At 34.4% G+C, this 21,061-nt stretch overlaps 1 protein-coding gene across 1 annotated transcript in view; it reads right to left on the bottom strand.

Annotated features, from left to right (window-relative positions):
• The window catches only part of LOC145681037 (relaxin receptor 2-like), a 262,579-nt gene extending 243,459 nt beyond the window's left edge, over positions 1-19,120 (bottom strand). The window contains exon 1 of the mRNA XM_081752359.1: positions 19,038-19,120. The gene's annotated coding sequence lies outside the window, so the exon portion shown is untranslated. The remainder of the gene's footprint in view (positions 1-19,037) is intronic.
• Positions 19,121-21,061: the final 1,941 nt, after the last annotated feature.

Here is a 21,061-nt window from a genome sequence, read left to right as displayed (position 1 = left end):
ACGGAACTGAATTACCACTCGATTGACCTTGAGGGCAAATCACCAAAGCGTAGCTATAAACGTAAGTTCAGCATGCATTTCTCTGGAGTTGTGTTCAGTATTCCTATCTGCCAATCATGCTTGTTCGTAGGAGTAATATGTTACAAACCTAACCTTTCGATAGAGCACAATGACAGAGAATCAAAATTAATGAATTCTTGCCCTTGTGAACTTGGGATACCACCATGTGCAATAAAACTGTCGCGTCTTCTGAAGTGATATTTTATCGAAAATAACTCGTTTTCCTTTATATATCCGAAGTTTTTGAGGGTTTCAAAATGAGGAAACGTTACTGACAAACAAGGACGCATTTAGGGGTGGGTCCAGGTGGTCCGGACTCCCCTCTGAAATCCCAACTTCTATGTAAATTTAGCCTAAATTTAAGGATTATCTTTTAAATTTTATTATAATTTATCCTAATATTGAAGTCGGACTTCTCCCGAAATAAATTACTGCATACGTGCCTGCTGACAACTTTCAATATATTCCTTAAATAAGTAAAATAACTAAATTAGGAGCAAAAAGCTTCAACACGGGCTAACTTTTGTCCACTGCCAATATTGTTAGAAGGGATATTAATAGCAAAAACTGCTAGGCAATGCTGAACCTTGGAACTTCACTCCGAACAGCAAGCTTATTATTGAGAACTACATATGAAACATATTATCAAAACTTATCTAGCTTTTACCTGGCATGAAATTATTATATACACCAAAATTCACTCTCCTAAAATGTGTATCTAAACATTGCTCTACGTATCTACGAAGCAATGAAAATTATTTATCGAAATATGTGAGCAGGGAATTCTAACAGCCAGCCATTTTATTTAAATCGTAGTAAGCCCTGTAACCGCGCGTTAACGTGAAGACAAAGCTTGGTCCATTGGTAAAGTGTTGGAAGAATGTAAACTCAATGTTCGTAGGTTCGAATCTATCCACTCACCATAACATTTTGTTCTTATGTGTAACGATGAAATAAGAAAGAAAAAATGTATAACCGTTAAGACAAAACTTCAACCAAGTCTGAAGAGAACAATACTAAAATAGTAATACAATGACGTCAACCAAAAATTATTTCATGTAGCGTTTGGACGAAATTACAGCTGTTAACAATTGCAGAAATAAAAACAGGCTGTAATGCAGTCTAGACTTCTGAATGCATTTACTTCCTGAAAACTTCCGTCTCGTCATTGGTATGCCGTTAATATTTTGTAAAACCTTTCAATTGGAAGTGAAATGACACAAACTAAAACAGTTTTAAATCAATAAATGTCTATGTGTAAAAGTAGGTGTCTTTTATCTGTAGTTCTGAGTTCCTTTTACTTTGAAGTGACAAATGAGAGAAGAAAGTATGGTGTTCGAAAAAAAATCAAATTTGAGATTTCAACGAATTTACACGTATTATAGCCCCTAACACCGAAAAAGTTATTTTTCGATACATGTCCATCAGTTCGTCCGTCCGTTCGCTACACTTTTCTGTGCGCTCGCCTAGAAGCCATACCTGAAGCCATACCTCACCTAGAAGCCATACTTGAACATACCGTAAATTAGTTGAAAAATTTACGGTATGTTCAACTTATCTGCACCAAATTTTAGTTTAAGATTTTCATAGTATTTCCTATAGTATTTTTTATTTCCCTCCTACTCCCAAAACAAGGGTAGTTTCCTGTACGATGAAAATAAAAAAAGATATTTTCTCATAACTGGCTCTAACGATCTTGTTTTCTTTCTTTTTTTATAAATCAATATTTAATTAGCAACCATATTTTGTGGTATAAGGCATTTATCTGAGAAAAATCTACAAGGGGTAGTTTATACTAAGGGGTGAGTTTTTTCTCAGTGATTTTCTCAAAATGGACTCAAATGTTTTTGTTCATATTTCATAAATAAAGATTTCATTAATAACTTATCAATATGGCATAACTCGTTTGTCCTAAAAAAATGCGAGGGGTAGTTTATTCTTGGTGGAGTGTTGTCTGGGCGATTATCTCAAAAACGACTCAAAAGAGTTTATTCATATTTCAAAAATAAATATTTCGTTAATAACACTAGTTAACGAATTTAAACTTTTTGTTTGTTACATGAGAAAAATCACCTGATCTTAAAGGAACTTTTTGCGCTGAATTCGAATATGCACTCGGTTTCTCTCCATCACGTACAGCTTTCCCGTAACAGAGGGATTTTCGGGAAATTCCCTCAAAAATTTCCCTTTTCCAGATATTTTATTCCCCTAGCTCCTGTCTCCTTACATATAGTAACATAGAAATTATATCTAAGTATACCTTGATTTATATTTAATAAACCCTAAAAGTTTCGTAAAAATCGCTTTGTTCTTTCTAGAGAAATAAATATATTTGTGTATATACTGTGTGCACTGTTTATTGCACCTGATTGTAATGCTTTCAGATCTCCTGAATTGGGGTAAAAACGATTTGCTTTATTACTACAAACACAGACATAAAAATGAATATTTACAATAGTCAACAACACACTTGTATTGCTCTCTGTAAATTAGAAACGTGTATAAAAATAGAATGTACTTCCAACGTATATTTTTTTAAACGTACAGTATATGTATATCTTAATACATATATATACAATTCTCCAAGTTTTTTCGTTTTGTTCATGAAATGGTTATCAATATTTGTTATCAAATGTAACAGAATGCAAAATAAAGAAAGAATGGAATACAGACTCATTGTTGACAACAATGAACTAATGCAGTCTGAATTTTCCACTACAGTATCGTTTCCCCCCTCCCCCCGCGCATTTCTTTCTTTCTTGTGTTCTTGACACCTGGTGAGGGAGTTTTGTACATTTTTATATTCACGTGTGGTTTAACACTACTTCACTTTCAAAGTTGTCTTTGCTGCTAAGAGTGCTTTCATGTTTGATCTTAACGGCATTATACCCAACTAAGACCAGAAGTTTAGTTTGTGATCAGTACAATGGCGTCAAGAGGACGGCGTTCGTGTGTTAACTCACCAAATAGTTTTTGTTATGTGTGTGGCCAGTTTGTAGTTATAGGACAGTATAGATCCATTACGCCATCGGTGAAACTAGCATATTATATATATTTCGGATGTCGTGTGGGAGATCAGGACAAAACTTGGGCACCCAACATAATTTGTGCGTCGTGCTACGTCACTTTACTTGCATGGGCCAAAGGGAAACGGAGGTTCATGAAATTTGCTGTACCAATGGTGTGGAGAGAGCCCACCAACCATCTGGATGATTGTTATTTTTGTCTCACAGTAGTTAAGGGACATTCTAAAAAAAAGCAAATACACAATAAGTTATCCCAACGTTAAATCCGCAATTAGACCTATTCCGCACGGGGATGAACTTCCACTTCCCGAGCCCCCTACCAACTGGGAAGAGATATGGCCAAAAGACTCTGATGATGATCATGACCTTGATGAACCATCGACATCAACATGTACATCCAAGGATCCAACGTTCATCCCTGACTGTGTTCGCGAGCCACATTTCATCCGGCAATGTGAACTTAATGACCTAGTCCGTGATTTGCACCTGACAAAACAAGAGGCGGAACGTCTGGGATCAAGGCTCCAGCAGTGGAACTTATTGGATGCAGAAACGAACATATCAGTGTACAGGAAAAGGCGTGTTCAATTTTCAAGCTATTTCTCAATGCAAGATAATGTGTGCGTATGTACGGATATAAATGGGTTGATGGCGGAGCTAGGAATTCCTTACGTTCCAGAAGAATGGAGGTTATTTATCGACGCGTCAAAGGTCAGCCTTAAAGCTGTCCTTTTACATAATGGAAATAAAAAAACTTCTATACCACTTGCGCACTCAGTGAAGATTAAGGAATCCTATTACACCATGTCAACTTTGCTAAATCTTATAAATTACAAGGACCATTGTTGGCAAATATGTTGTGATCTCAAGGTAGTTGGTATTTTATTAGGACTGCAGTGCGGTTACACGAAGTACCAATGTTTTTTATGTTTATGGGATAGCCGAGCTGATGACAAACATTATGAAGTGAAGGAATGGGAACCTAGAGTGAATTACGTACCTGGAGAGTGCAACGTCAAATACGCTCCTTTGGTAGATCCTAATAAGATATTACTACCGCTACTTCATATCAAGTTAGGACTTATGAAAAACTTTGTCAAAGCCATGGGCACATCTGGTGAAGGTTTCAAGTATTTGCGAGATAAGTTCCCTAACCTGAGTGATGCTAAGATTTCAGCGGGAGTGTTTATTGGTCCCCAAATTAGGAAATTAATGCTTGATGATAGCTTTGACAGCAAGTTAAACAGTGCTGAGCTAGCTGCCTGGACAGCTTTTAAGTGTGTTGTGCGTAACTTTCTGGGCAATAACAAAGCTGAGAGTTACACAGAAATCGTACAGGACATGATACAGAAATACAAAGAGTTGGGTTGTAGGATGTCTTTAAAAATCCACTTTTTGCACTCCCACCTCAGCTTCTTTCCTGCTAACCTAGGTGCTCTCAGCGACGAACTGGGGGAAAGATTCCACCAAGATATAATGGCAATGGAGAAAAGGTACCAGGGACGATGGGATTCTTCAATGATGGGGGACTATTGTTGGGGTCTTGTTAGAGAATGCAACATTTCTTACAAAAGAAGGAAGTAGTGTACGTTTTTGTAACCCAATGGAAGTTTCATATATTGTGATAGTTTGATTGTCTTTTCATGACCTTTTGGTACATTTGTATTATTGTTTATTGTAAATTGTCACACTTGTAAATTATATTTTATTATATTTTATATATGTGTTTGTGGTAATAAAGCAAAACGTTTTACCTCAACTTAAGAGATCTGAAAGCCTTACTATAAGGTGCAATAAACAGTACACACAGTATACATACAAACATATTTATTTCTCTAGAAAGAATAAAGCGATTATTACGAAACTTGGAGGGTTTGTTAAATATGAATCAAAGTATACTTAGGTATAATTTCTATGTTAGTATATGCAAGGGGACAAGATCTTGGGGTGTAAAATAAACGAAAAGGGAAATTTTTGAGGGATTTTCCCGAAAATCCCTCTGTTACGGGAAAATCGTACGTGATGGAGAAAAACCGAGTGCATATTCGAATTCAGCGCAAAAAGTTCCTTTAAGAACAGGTATTTTCTTTTATGTAACAAAACCTTTGTTATCTAGTGTAATCGAAAAATATGGCAAAATTCGTTTGTCCTGAAAAAATATGCGAGGGGTAGTTTACTCTTGGGGGTGTTTTTCCTCCACGGTTTTCTCAAAAATGAGTCAAGCAATTTTGTTCGTACTCAGAAATAAATATTTCATTAAAAACCTAGTAATATGGAATAACTCGCTTACCCTGAAAGAATCCTCAAGAGATAGTTTATTCGGGGAGTTATTTTTCCCTCACGATTTTCTCAAAAATTACTCGGACAATTTTATTGATAATTCATAAATAAGTATTTCATTAATAACCCTATATTTTAGTATAAGTCATTTCTATGAAAAACAATTACAACGGATAGTTTATTTTTGGGGTCAAAGTTTTTTCCCCGACAATTTTCTCGAACGACAGGCGATTTTGTTCAAATTTCGCAAATAAATATTTCATTAATAACCAAAAGTATATCTTAACTCATTGTTCGAAACAATTCACAAGAGGTAGGTTACTCCTGAAGTGTTCTTTTTGAACGACTTTCCAAAGTGACTCATTTGATTTTTTTCATATTTCATAAACAATGATTGCATTAATTGGTCTATTATATGTCTAATGAAAATGTGCTCAAAGTGTGAGTTAGTTTTGTAGTATGGATTTTCTTCAATCGAAGTTTTTTATTCGATAATCTGACATTCGATGTATTTGAATAATACGATAATTTTATTCGTATTATCCAAATACACACTTCAGTAACAACTGCGGCCTAACACAGTTAAGAAATTGAATTGAAAAAGTTTAGTGCGGTGGCCCTGTAATTGAATATTTTTTGAGAAACTCCCTAGCTTTTTGTGGTAAACTCAGGCTTCTCTTTTTCGAGCGACAAAAGAGAGAAGAAAATATAGTGATTGTGAAAATAATATCAAATTCAGATTTCAACGGATTTACATGTTTCATGGCGTCTACATACCGAAAATGTGACTTTTCGACACCCGTCCTTCCGGTCCGTCCGTTCGGCACACTTTTATATGCACTCGCCTAGAGGCCATACCGTTCAACTTATCAACACCAAATTTTAAACTTAGGGTTTACTTAGTAATCTTACAGGAGCTTTTCGATTTTTTCCTACCACCTAAAATAAGTGTGGTTTACAAACAGCCGAAAATCGAAAAACGCTATTTTCTCAAAAATGGTTTTAACAATTTTGTTTATTTTTCATTAATCAATATTTAATTAACAACCCTATATTGCAGTATCAGATATTTCTCTTAGAAAAATTTACGAGGGGTAGTTTATTCTTGGAGGTGACTTTTTCTCGTCGATTTTCTCAGAAAAAAACCCTGGCGAATTTTGTACACACTTCATAAATAAATATTTGACCTTACAACATGATATAAGTCAATTGACCTGAAAAATATATGAGTAGTAGTTTATTCTTGGACTTGAATTTATTCCCAGTGAGTTTCTCAAACACGACCAGTTGGCAACCCTGTATCTCGACAACGAATCTGAATTCGAAAACTGCAAGAGGACCATTTGTCTCCTTTTGATGTCACGAATCACCTCCCGAAGTTTGTGGACATTTTTCAGGTTCACCCTTAATGAAGCTTCTTTTCGAAAAGTTAATTATTAACTTTAGGCATTGTTTATCTTTTTATAAATCACAAATGTCGTTATTAATTTTAAGGCAGAGAACTACTTCTGAGAGAATAGATCTTGAAAAATATTTTTAAAACTTAGACTTTTGTTTTCGAGACATTCCAGACAAGACGATACATTTTACAAGCTATCTCGTTTCCAAAACATTTGCCTCGTATTATCTTGGATGTCACAAAGCGCGTCTTGTCTCTTTCTCGAGACATGTCTTATCTCGTGCGCATTCGTTAACACTTGGGAAGGATTATCTTTCTACTCAAAGCATTGTTTTATAATGGTTGCATATTTATGATAATTGCCATCAACATAAATTACAGTCCTTTCAGTTGAATTAATTGTTTATTATTATTATTGAAATTAAAATTAAATGGAATATCTAGTATAACGTTGCACGTTTATGCACCTACGCTAAGGGAGAATGATGATGAATGAAATGGTGAAATGAAGAAAGTGGGAGGAAAATGGAAAATCTCAAGAAAACACATACCCATGCACACGGTATTTGTCCACCTCAAATTTCACTTGGCACGAAGTGGAATCGAGCCACGGACCCCCTGCACCAAAGGTCCCTGCAATGCTTTATTATTATTATTATTATTATTATTATTATTATTATTATTACTATTAATAATAATAATAATAATAATAATAATAATAATAATAATAATAATAATAATAATAATAATTGAAGCGAGCTTAACGAGTTTCAACCGTACGACTCAACCAACGTTTGGGTGCCTGTTCGTTCGTCTGCTCCTCTCATAAAAGTCATTTCATTTTAATGAAACTAGCAAGTGCCTTTTTTTAGCTCTGCGAAGTAACTATTGCTTGGAATATGAATCTGCAAAACATAAGAGGTAAAATTAACCAAATGGTGCAAGTTTCCACTTATATATAGAAAACAATTTTGCAATATCAACTACGTGAATCTTGTCCCATAAAGAAGCCGAAACGCCTACACCGAAGAGCCCCCCGAGATTTGATCATTGTCCACTCGGACTGAAATTGTCATTTGAAGCCAAGACTTTAATATGAAGCCAATAATTTCTTTAAAATAGACGGAAAATTCGGAAGTTATAAGCATTTTCATATTTTTGCCTTTTCCCATAAGGGAGCCGTAGCCCCCTATACTGAAGACCCCCCCCCCCGGAGATTTGATCATTGTCCACTCGGACTGAGTTTGTCATTTGGAACCAACACTTTAATACGAAGCAAAATATTTCTTTAAAATAGACGAAAAATTCGAAAGTTATAAACATGTTAATAATTTTGCCTTTTCTCATAAGGGGGCCGTATTAGCCTACACTGAAGAGCCCCACGAGATTTGATCATTGACCACTTGGACTGAAATTCTCATTTGAAACCAAAACTTTAATATGACTCAAAAAATTAAACTTTTACATCAATTTAAACTGACTGGGTTCCAGTTCCCCCCACTATTGTTTAGTTTAGTTAACTGGTAATTTGTGACAGCTTCACATCATCAAAAGAATGTTTCACTTCCCCTCCCCTCCCCCAGGAGTTCGTGCTGGATCCACCACTGGAATCAATAGACACTCTTCCTATTATTTTGGTCACCCTTGATTGTGTAGGGGCTCCCTCGTACAAATAAAGAAGCGGTAATATTACAATCAAGGGGCGCTATATATTAGGTATTTTTTTAGTTACCTACCCCTAACCGCACAGGGCCATCTTTCGTAGAATAAAAAATATTACGTGATATTCCAATCATGAAAGGGGAGAGGATGCTGTAAATATATTTCTTATTCATTTTGTCTGTCCTGCTTATCAAAAATTACTTTCTGTTGGAAGGCTACTGAAATGAGAGGGGCAAAATAAAAATACCCCCTCCTACATGGTTGCTCAAATAAGTACTAAAGAAAGCATTTTAAACTAAGATATTTAAGATTTAAACTAGGAAACTAAGATATCCTACATTATGTAAGGATGGCATATTCAGGATTATTATTATTATTATTATTATTATTATTATTATTATTATTATTATTATTATTATTATTATTATTATTATTATTATTATTATTTGAATGTTTTTGGAGCACCGAAATTTTGTGAGACGAACAATGATATGTAGAGGTTTAAGATGGGTGTTCATAGAGGAGGAAAAACCAGGATTTTTCTCTGTCTGACTCTCTAACGTAAAGATTATGTGCTGAAGGTAAGAAGCGTCATCATTCTACAATAGGTTGCTTTTACGTAGAATATCAATTACTTGAGTTCTCCTCCTTCGGTCTACTTACCTTATGTAGTAAATTCAAAACAATTTCAATTCAATACAAATATACTACATTGTAAAACTTTTCCGTAATTAAACATCTAGGGAAAATTAAACATTTAATAGGGAAATCTGTTATCAAAATATCCAAACACGTAGATAGAAGACTATCTAGTGAGAAATATTGTGAAACTTTATAAAATTCTCCAAATTAGAATTAACATTTACTGGGAAACATTAGTTATGCGCCACCGAGCATATGGTGAGCAGTGAACACAGGGGAAATAATTACGAAACTGTTTGCAAACAAAATTAGGGACGCTAATGCAAGTGCGACAAGAGCATTTTTTTGTTTTTTTGGTATCGTCATGAGTTTTACACATACGTTACAATTTGATTCTTTCCCAAATAAAAAAATAAAAAAATAACCGTAGTGTAGTGATAAAAATGATAACAGCACTGCCACGGGATCGAACCCGCTACCTTCAGCATACAGACTCGTTGCTTTAACTAACTGAGCTATTTGTTTTTTTTTTTTTTTTTTTTTTTTTTTTTTTTTTTTTTTTTTTACGTGAACAGAGCCTGTTCCGGTAAAGACGATATTTCATTACGATCGTCTCTTCCAATTCGTCCTTTTCCATAGATAATTTCCACTATTTGCTCTATCTTTATGTTAATACTTAGCATATATTCATATATTTGGAATTCGCTGATACTGCATATAATAAGACATACTAGAAATATTCGTTAAAAGTTTAGTTTGTAGATTTAATCCACATTTTTCTCAATGACATAGATGTCGCTGCTTCGTGTTGAAATGCAGAATTCCCTCGTGTTCTTGAAAATTTTCCACTTTAGCAGAGTTGGTAATTCTCGAGATTTCTGTCGATTTTATGTTTTTTGCTTCTAATTTCTTTATTTTAAGCTAATATCTAATACAAATATTAAAAACGGGTTTGTTATTAACCTGTCCTGCTGGGGAAACCTTCCGAAATTTCGAACATATAAAGAAAACGGAGATATTTTCAAAAAACTTCAAAATAAAGAGACGCGTCATTTATTTTGCTCATGGTAGTACGTTGTCAGGTTTCAAATGAACTAAATAAGATTGAAGTGGGTAACATTAGAAAACTGTATTCATATGAAAATATCTTGAGTAAAAGTGCTACATTTGTATTTTCATGTTTGATACAAGAACAAAATGATAAATAAACACTTAAATTGCTGACCTCTAGGTCGCAAGTCATTCCTAGAATGTTCGCCTTTTTATATTAAAAAAAGTCATATCTGAAAATCTAGAAACGTGAAATACATGTATCATACACTGCTGAAAATTTCGAATTCTTCCTATTTATTCTGATATACAGGGTGTTTCAAAACAACACCGACAACGTTTGGGAGGTGATTCCTCACACCAAGGTAAGACAAAAAGTATAGAGCAACTTGGGTGCACAAATGCTTCCTTTCGGAGTTATAGGCTACAGAAATCATGAAAGATTGAACTTTAATCGTCCATAGGTCCAAAACTTTGGGGCCTACCGAAGACGGGTCAAGACTTCACTTAGGAACTAATGTGTGAGCTATCCAAAAATCCATGTTTCAAAATCCTGCGGTACTTACGCAACAGTTTTTATGGAGGTGGTTTCCCTACGGACATATAATTTGAAGTACTCACAAACTATCTCTATATACACAAGTGACGGAAGTCGTATAGAAAGGGTTTGTCCGTCCAATCGTCCGTCTGTTGACAGTTATGAGAGCAAAAATGGTAAGAGATATCGGGATGTTTTTCTGTTCAATCGATTCAATGCTCCAAGGATAGATTCACGTTCTCCGTTAACTCTAGATTTTAATCAGAACTGACAGAAACTAGTCATTTCCGGTTTGAACGTATATAATCACGAAACGAAACGGTAACAGACAGAAAGAATTTTTTTTTCTTTTTTCTGTCTTTGGAAACGATTCACGTCTGAAGGCAACGTAACATGACGATTCCAAAAACCTCTACCAAAGATGGAAATGGTTGAAACTTAATACTACTTCCGGTTTCAATACTAATTTTCAAAGAGCAGAAAGTAAGAGGTATAGAGATGACATTTCTTGTAATTGATTTATCGTTCCAAGAATGGGATCCACCTCCGTCGTTAAACTTTGTCTTTTTCAGTTTCAAACTTCACCGTCATAAAACGAAAACGGGGAAAGATAGCGAGTGCAAATGATGTCAAGAAAATATACTATAACTGATCTGAGCACTCTACCGAAACTGGAACAGTTTCAATTTTACTACTATTTCCTGCCTCAATACTCATCTTCAAGGAGCAAAATACGCTAAGAGAAAACAAGTTTTTTTTTTTTTTTTTTTTTTTTTTCAATTGATTCAGCTTCCCAAGAACAGGTTCTGCCTTCTAACTAGACATATATTCAAGACGGAAGTGGTTTATATTAATCGAAAAAGAGCAAAGATGCTAATATATAGCGACAAGAGGTTTGCTGTAATCGATTCAGGATATCAAATGAACATAGTATGAAAACTCCCAACACTATAACAAATTTGAAAGTGGTCGGAATTTCCTACTACTTCTAGTTTTAATTTTGATTTCGGTAGAGCAAAAGCATTAGGAGAAATCGAGATAGAAGCTGAATCGATTGCGAAAAGATATGTCTCCTCCCTTTAAACTTTTATTAAATCCGGAAGTGGTTAAATTAACCATTTCCGGTTTCAACATTTACCGCCATAGAACAAAAATAGTAATTGATAGAGACAAGCTGTTTTCTGCAATCAATTCATTGTGTCAAGAGAACATACCACCATAACCTGCAACAGTATACCAACCAAAAGCGAAACCGAAAATGGTTCTAATTTACTACTACTCCGATTTTCAATGTGATTTCCATAGAGCAAAAACGGGAGAAGATATCGAGAATCAGTGTTTTGGAAATCGATTGAGCTACCGAAGAGTAGGATAAATCTTAACTCTTAACCTTTTATTCAAATCAGAAGTAGTTTAAATCAACGATTTCCAGTTTCATCACTACAGAACAAAATCAATAAGACAGGGCTATTAATAGCTTTTTGATATGGATTCAGCGTCCCAGAACTAGGTTTTATTCTTGTTTTTTATTAATCTATCGCAACCAGTAGTTATAGATGTACTAGTTGGAGTTTGCTTATTGAATTTCTTTAGATTTTAAGACTACCGTAATTTCATATTGTGAAACGTAACTCACTTGTTTCTCTATAAGAGACAATGGTATTGGAACCGAAATGTGCAGTGGGTCTCAACTATTTCTGGCTTCAGTAAGTTGATATAGACGCAGAGAGAATTCATTTTGGAACCCTTGAATTAACCCTTTGACTACCAACGGAATGCATGTGTCCCATTCAAACATAGTTGGGATTCTTTTAGAAAATTAAAAAAAAATACATGTTATTCTCCCATCGGTTCAAATGTGACTAGGAGACTGTGTTTACTTTCCGAAACTGTGTACAAATGCCAGGAATATCCCACTTTAAAGGAATCATATATGTACATATAAAAGAATATTTACATTTAAAAAATTGTAGTCAAAGTGTTAATGTAAAAAATCCGCTTTTCGTTCTCTTGCAATTGTCTTCCATAGTGGTTCATATTGGAACCAGAGATGTCAGATTTATGCTACCCCTAGTTGTTATGTACATATTAGAACCTAAATAGATAATATAATTAAGGCTAAACATTTATTTTAAAAGTTTCTTTCTTCCAACTATCGCTCTGGTATAGGGGAGTAAATTTAGAGAGAGAAAGGTTCTATGGTTACCAACCATTTCGAATTTCAGTACAATCATATAGGTGAAGAAAAAGTCTATTTGTATCAGAAATCTGTTCCTCGATATCCCTTTCCATTACTGCTGTGACATCTGTTGAGAGATTGACGAACGGACATAACAGTTTTATCCTAAGATTTTCAATATTTATGCATAACAAGTTCGGAGGGTAGAAACAAAGATTATTAGCTACACTAAATTTGAACATAGTACTAAATAAAGGAGCAAAGAATAACAGGATAAATTTTGTTCCTTAATTATTTTAACGCAATTCTGAAAAGTGGAAAGTTAGTTAACTGGTCTAGACACATTGCTGACTGAGTAAACCTAGATGCTAGATCATAGCTGGCGCGGAACATAGGCTAGAGCAATATACAAAATTATTATCTCTCTCTCTCTCTCTCTCTCTCTCTCTCTATATATATATATATATATATATATATATATATATATATATGTATATATATATATATATATATATATATATATATATATATATAAAGGTCCTCGTTTTAGAGATGAGTAGTTGCACCCTAAGTATTGAATATACTATGAAGGGTTACTGATTAGTGATTTATGATTTGACAATAATTATATCATTACTGATTTGACAATATAAAGAGGAATAAATTAATAAAGCTCACTATAAAATAAAACTATTAGATGTATTTGTTAATTTATAAAGTAAGTGAAAAAGTCCGAAATAAAACCGCATAAGTTTATTTCTGGCCGAAATTGAGTTAAGACTGGAATAGTGTTCCTTATAATATCTTGCATTAGTTCCTGTACAAAACAACATAAATTTCCATTATAAAGATCCTAAAATTAGCTGAAGACAATGAAAACAGTCGCAAAACATAATTATGAACCTGTGATGTTTCGCTACTGATACAGCACGTCACATCTAACCATGGTCAATAGGAGAAGAGCATTAAGTAATGAGTAATCTACCTCTAAAAGCTCACTCACAGTCTCCTGTTTCACCAGCTGATCGTGCTTGCAGGCAAGTGGATAAAAACAGTTTCAGTTATTTTACTTGGTTTTAGCCTACAATGGATAGCAGTAGTAGTGAAGATGAGTCAACACAAGTTGCAAGAAAACGTCGAGCTACTGAAAATTGTCAGAGAAAGTCAATTCAACGTAAAAAGAATCTCAGTGATGCTCATGTGAACCCCATGGGAAAACCTGTTCCCGCTCGTACAACTGCTGCTGATTGCAATTATGAGAATCACATTTTCATATCTTTATTTTAGAGAATGTTTTGTTGTAATGAGTGTAAATTACATATTTGATATTTTGATCTATAGCATAAACCTATATTATGTACTAGTGGCTGACATCCTATGAATCTCTTTAATAGGTGTCGAAGAATCTATACGGTTATCATAACCATGGAAAGTAGATATACGATTCTCGAGCTCTTTAATAAAATGGAGAATGAAAATATCCAGGATATATATTTGACTAGTTTAGTAACCGTAATCCCATGTCAGAGGAGGCGACCTCGACTTGAGAATCCCATGAAGTCACACTGTGCCATCTTTTACTGTAAGGTAAATTTAATATAAAAAATAATATTGAAAATAATAATAAACCGTAACAATAGTATTTTCATAGATAAAGAACAATAGCAATACACTGTTTAAAATCTCTGAAGTACTATGCAAATGAGTGCAATTAAATATGATAAAGGGATAGCTATGGAATATTTTAGAAATTTACTGTACACAATCTGTCAATAACTAGTCAATCAACTTCTCACTTTTACTGCATTACAATACAGACCACTTTCAGTACTGTAAAATCACTGCTGCTGGATAATAAAATCTAAATGATTTATGATACTCTGCTTTTCCAGGTGAAATATTATGGCTATAAAAGAGTTGTCTTTAAGGCTGCCATGTGGAATCTAATCAAACTTCGACTAATCTGGATTCTTAAACAGCAAGGGGTGGTGTCGCCAAGAGACTTAAGGGGTGGATTACGTCAAACCTGTCGTACAAAACCTCAGTCATGGGGAAATGTTAAATATCATGTTCGCAGCTACTCGTTTTGAGAGAGCGTTATGTAATATTAAGGAAGAAGACAAGGTACCTTCCATTGTTTATATATATATTGTATGGGTTCACTATATACAAAAAATATGAACAGTTGTTTTTATGAGGTGGGATACATTTTCTTGCTCATTATTATAAAATAGTGTTTAAGTGTTCTTTTAGCTGTCCTAGAAAAGATGTGTGTTCCATTTGTGAAAACGAAGTCCTGATACTGGTCACGAAGAATGGTGTAAAGCGAAACAAATTTTAAGAGAAATTAAAGATTCATAAAAACAAAGCTGCATAATTTTATGAGGATATTAAAGTAGCAGCCACACTAGTGCAAGAACGTAGTCCTGAATACGGTATCAGTGAGTGCATGTGTTTTCACTATATCCCCATCAAACAATTTCTTCATATACCGGGCAGTGAGATGTTTGACAGCCGACAACTATGGTTTATGTTTTTGAAATTCACTGAGTTTCATGTGATCATATTTTGTTCAATAAGTTTTAAGCAGGAAAACTTGAAATGAAGTGGTTTTATTCCTTGCTGATTTTATATTCAATAACATAAGCCTCAATATCTAGAAACTGTATGTATTCAAGGATGCGTATACATCACAAAGTAGAAACAATACCGTTCCGAACTTTTTTCATTCTTTGGTGAAAAATATGCGTTTTAAATCTATACGCTACGTATACCCAACACAGGGGCATTCTTGATCTCCCTTGGGACAGACATTCTGATCACTTAGCGTTATTGAAAAGAACTGTGTACACTGCAGAAAAGTGGATTCATATTTTAAAGTTAGATTCTTCAGCGAATGTTACGTATGCTGAAGTCAAACAAACTATAATCAAATATTATAAAACATACTTTGGCAAAATAAATCCCAATACTGTTATACAAGTCGTAATGATAGAAAAATGTGGGCTGTAACGTCCTGCAAGGCAACATTAAAATTTAGGTGAGTTGATGTAGTCGCAGTAGTACAATTATATTCTAAGTTCACTGAACTTTGTAAGAACGTCAGTAATAATGCCTATAAAGAAATACCACTGAAAGTGGTAAAAGAAAGAGATACAATTAAGTATATAGATAGTATAAATAGGGAGTTTAAGTCATCTTACCAAAAGCCGGTAAAGAATTACGGAATATTTACAAGTGATAATGCAGTAAGTGTAAAAATCTTTATGACACTGACAGTGATTAGAAATTTGTAAATAAAAGTTTTTTCCAATATATACTTTCAGAAACTTTGTTTTGACTCTTCAAAAGATCATTACTTTTCTTAATAAATATAGAGAATTGCAAAAGGGCATATGTCAAAGTTCTACTTTCTCTTTTCTTTTCTTTTCTTTTCTTTTCTTTTTTTTTTAAGATATGGTCATTAGGCATAAAAACCAATACAATCATATAACTTTTCTGTGAGTCATTTCTGCCACTGGAAAAAAATCACAAGTTTGTATACATTTAATAATGAAATATTTAAACAAAACCGATTATCTCATTTGGATCTCCTAATTGTCGTACAAAAATTTATTAAAGCTAAATATTACCTACTTAAAATATCTTACTATAAAAGGAAAATTTAAATTAGTAACACAACAATCACTGTTTGTGACAACTAGCTACTAAACAGTAACACTTAAGTACTGTTATATTTCTTGTGCACAATAATCACTTTATCACCATAAATTACAATTCAGTCTCTTGTGAAAATTTGTTTAAGAACACTCATTGTATCTTTCCATTGGAAAGAAATTCCAGACATGTAGCCAGCAGGTTTATCTAGGAGGGGCCGGTCATTTTGCGGAGTCCAGCTATAATGTACGAAGCTAAAAAACAATTGCTTACACCTAGTGTTTCTGAAGCCTAATAACACCGGAAAATTGTGGTTCCCGCCCGGGAAACTAAAAATAGTGTTTTCTTGGCACGGAGATCGCATTAGTAAGTAAGCTGAAAATAGTCGGTAGAAATCCTGTTGTTAGTTGTTTCAAAATCATGGATAAGTGAAGAGAGCAAGTCTGAATTTTAATCCGTGAGGCATGAACACAATTTGTGTCCACAATGCCAGGCCGAAGCCAGGAAGCAATTACGTGTCTTCCAGTGTGATCGTATAGGGTTGCAAAAGTATGTAATTTGGTCACCTAGCCAAATTACACTGTTATATAGATCGTGATGTATCAAAAGTCCACCTGTGGGTACACGATAGGAAACAGAAGGGTCTCAATAGCAAAATCTATCAACTATTGACCTTGCAACGCTGCTCAAAGTGCATTGATAGAAGGATCGTTCGGCCACTGTAACTGACAGGATTGTAATTGATCGTACAATCGGTCATATCATGGACCTCTGTATGAGTGCACGAATACTATTTAATCGAAGAACAGCAGAAACTGCAGTAGTAAGATCAAAAGAGAAGGGTGATATTTTGCCATGAGAGTCAATGTTGAATAGGACACGTGTTCATTTGTAGGCGTCATGTGTGCCAGTAAATGAAGCATAAGGGTCAATCATCTATGCATCTAGTTAGCCCATGGTCTCCATTCAGTTGAGAATAAGACATGTAATAGATTCCTGATGTTATCAATCCTTTCCTTCGACTGATAGACTCTTGTCGTAACTCTATCTTAAAACAGAGTAATGAGAATTTCCATACCTCCAAGAAACTATTGACTTGTACTCCGTATAATGTCTTTAAACTTCAGTGTAATCGATCCGGTACAACGGTGGAGTGCTGGCAATTATCATCGTTCCACGGTTAACTTACCAATTATTTCCAAAGGAGCGTTTCAATTTTTACCTATTTTTTATTGCTAAATTCTAACATCTAACATCTTCTAACATTTTAGGAACAAAACGAATGGCAACGGTGTGATTATTATTACTGAAGGCAACAATGATTTAAGTAAGCCTAAAATGTGCTTTCAATAAAACCTCGAATATACTCGAGCTTGTAAACTTTGTACCGTTCAACAGTGATCAATTGTAATAATGCCCGAATATACTCGAGGTTTTAAATTATTTGTAAAATTAAAATCTCGAATATACTCGAGCTTTTCAGTTAACTTGTTAAAAGCGTCAGTTAAGTAGTAGCTGGCCATTCAGATACTGAATGTTTGTCTGAGGTGCTTACTGAACACTTCTTGTATCCACAATCAGACGGAGACACATGTTTAGGTTTATAACCACCAAGGACCCATATTAGAATCACAACCACAAAGCATAACTTTACTTTCATAATTAATCCTTGGGTCCATCCTGTGAATTCTTATTGTGTACTCTTAAGTTTATTTCTACTGTATTTGGCTTAATACTTGTTCTTACATGATAATCAATGTTCAAAACAGGCTAAATCCGTACAAAAAAGTGAAACGACCCCACAATATTCTTACAGCAAAGAAGTATCAGTGCTACGTGTACACCACGTGAAGAACTTTGGTTTGAATGGCGTGATATTTTTCTCATTTAATATTGTAACCGGAAGTAGCAGTATGTTTCTATCACTTTTGGTTTTAATAGAAAGTTAAGGATGGACCCAAATGGGACACTTAATCGGTTGTAGAAAACCACTTCTCACTTAATATCAACCCTAAAATCGGAAGATATAATACATTTCTGGTATTTCTGGTCTTAATAAGGAGTTGAGTGAAGATGAAATATATCCTTAAAACCCTTAATCGATTGGAGGAAACCATTTCTAATGTCTATACGAGTTTGATTCATACTGATCAACATTAAGCAGAGAATGCTTGTTTCTACAACATCTTGTTTCAATATCACTTTTATCAAAGAACAAAATCGAATTTTTAATCTTCTGTGTCCTGACAAAAGTTGAAGATCTCTCAAATATTTATTCAGATTCCTTTTGTCTCCCGGACGGACGGACACACAGGGATACAGGTTAAATATATTTAGGATATTTGGTGAATGAAGGGTTTTAAAAATGATTTTGCACCAAAAAAAAAAAAAAAAAAAAACCAGAGCTTTCGAAATGCTGTCTTAGAATTCTAATGATTTCAAATAGTTAAATCTGATAATTTTGCTGAAATATTTTGATAAAATAAATTATTTCCGCAGTTTATTTTGTGAAATATATACAGTAGTTCAGATATATGTACTTACATTCTGGTTAATTGCAATTGGTTCCTGAATGTACCAATAGGAATACTACTTATTTCATTTCCGTCCAAGTGTCTGAAATGAAAGAAACGAAAAATTAAAATAATGAAAATAGTGAAATTTTAGGTCACAAACAAATATAAAAGAAAATAGGCCGCACTTTATTTACAACTACAAAAGCGCTTCCATATAAAACATAAATAACGCCGGAAACATAAATTTAGATTTAGAATCTTAAAGGATCGATCGCCATTGTCACCTTTTCTCACAATATACGCATTATCCCAACATCATATAAATTCCGTTCAAACATTCTATTAGCAAGATTGACCGCATACGCAGATGAAAGTATTGGATATTATCAGTGCGGATTTAGACAAAATCCACCAATGGTTTAGCATTGGACAAGTACGCGAAAAGAAATGGGAAAAAAAATACCCCGGTACTGTACATTAACTATTTATTGATTTTAGAAAGGCTTACGACTCGGTTAGGAGAGAAACATTCTACAACGTCCTTACAGAATTTGTAATACCGGAAAAGCTAATTAGAACTATTAAGGTATGTTTAAATGAATCCCAAAGTAAAGTCCGGGTAGGAAATATTTGTCCACAAGCTTTCGTGCCGAGAATGGCCTGTAACAAGAAGATGCGTTGTCGCCATTATTATTCAAATTTGTCCTGGTATACGTTATAAGGAAAATCAAAGATAGCAACCAGAGCCTAGGGTTAACGGTGTTCACTAGTTTATGGGGTATGCTGATGGTGTAAATTTAAAAAAGGATGATAGCAAAACAATAGAAAGACATGCAGAGGTCTTATTAAACGCTTGTAGGGACATGAAATTAGAAGAAAAGGCAGAGAAAACTAAATACATTCATGTGTGTCGGGACCTGTAATACGGCAAATTATAGATGCGTTAAAATATTATATAATACTTTTGGTAAAGTAGATACTTTCAAATATCTAGGATCAATATTAACCGACGAAAATCATATTCACGAAAAAATTAAATATCGACTAAAAGCAGGGAATTCGTTATTATTCAGTTCAAAATCTCATGTCGTATCGAATGCTGTCGAGGAATTTGAAGCTTAAAATATATAACACGATAATGATACTTGTTGTTCTGAATGATTGCGAAACATGGTCGCTTACTCTGAGGGAAGAACATAGACTGAAAGTATTTGAGAACAAGATCCTCGGACGAATATTCGGACCCAAGAGGAACGGGAATGGGGAATGGCGGAAACTTCACAACGAGGAACTACATAATTTATACGTTTTACCCAACATTGTTAGGGTCGTCAAGTCTAGGAGGCTTAGGTGGGCAGGTGATGTAGCTAGGATGGAAGAAAGTAGAAACGCTTTGAAAGTCTTGACTGGAAGACCAATCGGAAAACAACCTTTAGGAATACCTAGGCGCAAATGGGAGGACAATATTATGATGGATCTCGCAGAAATAGAAATGCAAAATAGAAACTGGATTGAGTTGGGTAAGGATAGAAGTCAGTAGAGATCTTTTGTGAATGTGGCATTGAACCTCCAGGTTCCATAGGCCATAGGATTATTTAGTTAGTTATATGCATTATCACGTGCTTTAATTATGGTATAAGACATGACTCATCATGATATCTGGTCTATTTTGGACGTTCTCTCTTTCGGGTCACTTGTGTCTGCGACTCGCTTCCTAGATCACGTTTGACTGGTGGATCGTAATGAAGGACGACCCAGACAGACGTAGTGACCCAGGTTGACTCTAAATTCAGTATAGCACCCATATTTAAAATTGTGTCTACAACTATAAAATCGATTCTGGCATTAAAAAAAAAAGAATGTCGTTGGGGCTTAAAATATAAATACAGAATAAAAAATCAGTAATTTTGCCACATTTCCCTATTTATATATACTATTACGTGGTATAGTGCTATGCTAAAAGCGTCATGTTTCTTTCGTGTCACTAGTTTCAGCGTCTCGCTTCTTAGATCCAGTTGGACTGGTGGCCCACACAAAACCGATGACGCCAAC

The sequence above is a fragment of the Thermobia domestica genome, chromosome 3 (genome assembly GCF_964235325.1).
Source record: "Thermobia domestica chromosome 3, izTheDome1.hap1.1, whole genome shotgun sequence".
Taxonomy (NCBI): domain Eukaryota; kingdom Metazoa; phylum Arthropoda; class Insecta; order Zygentoma; family Lepismatidae; genus Thermobia; species Thermobia domestica.
The sequence above is the reverse complement of the archived record's forward strand: the minus strand, read 5'-3'. Positions and strand labels throughout refer to the sequence as shown.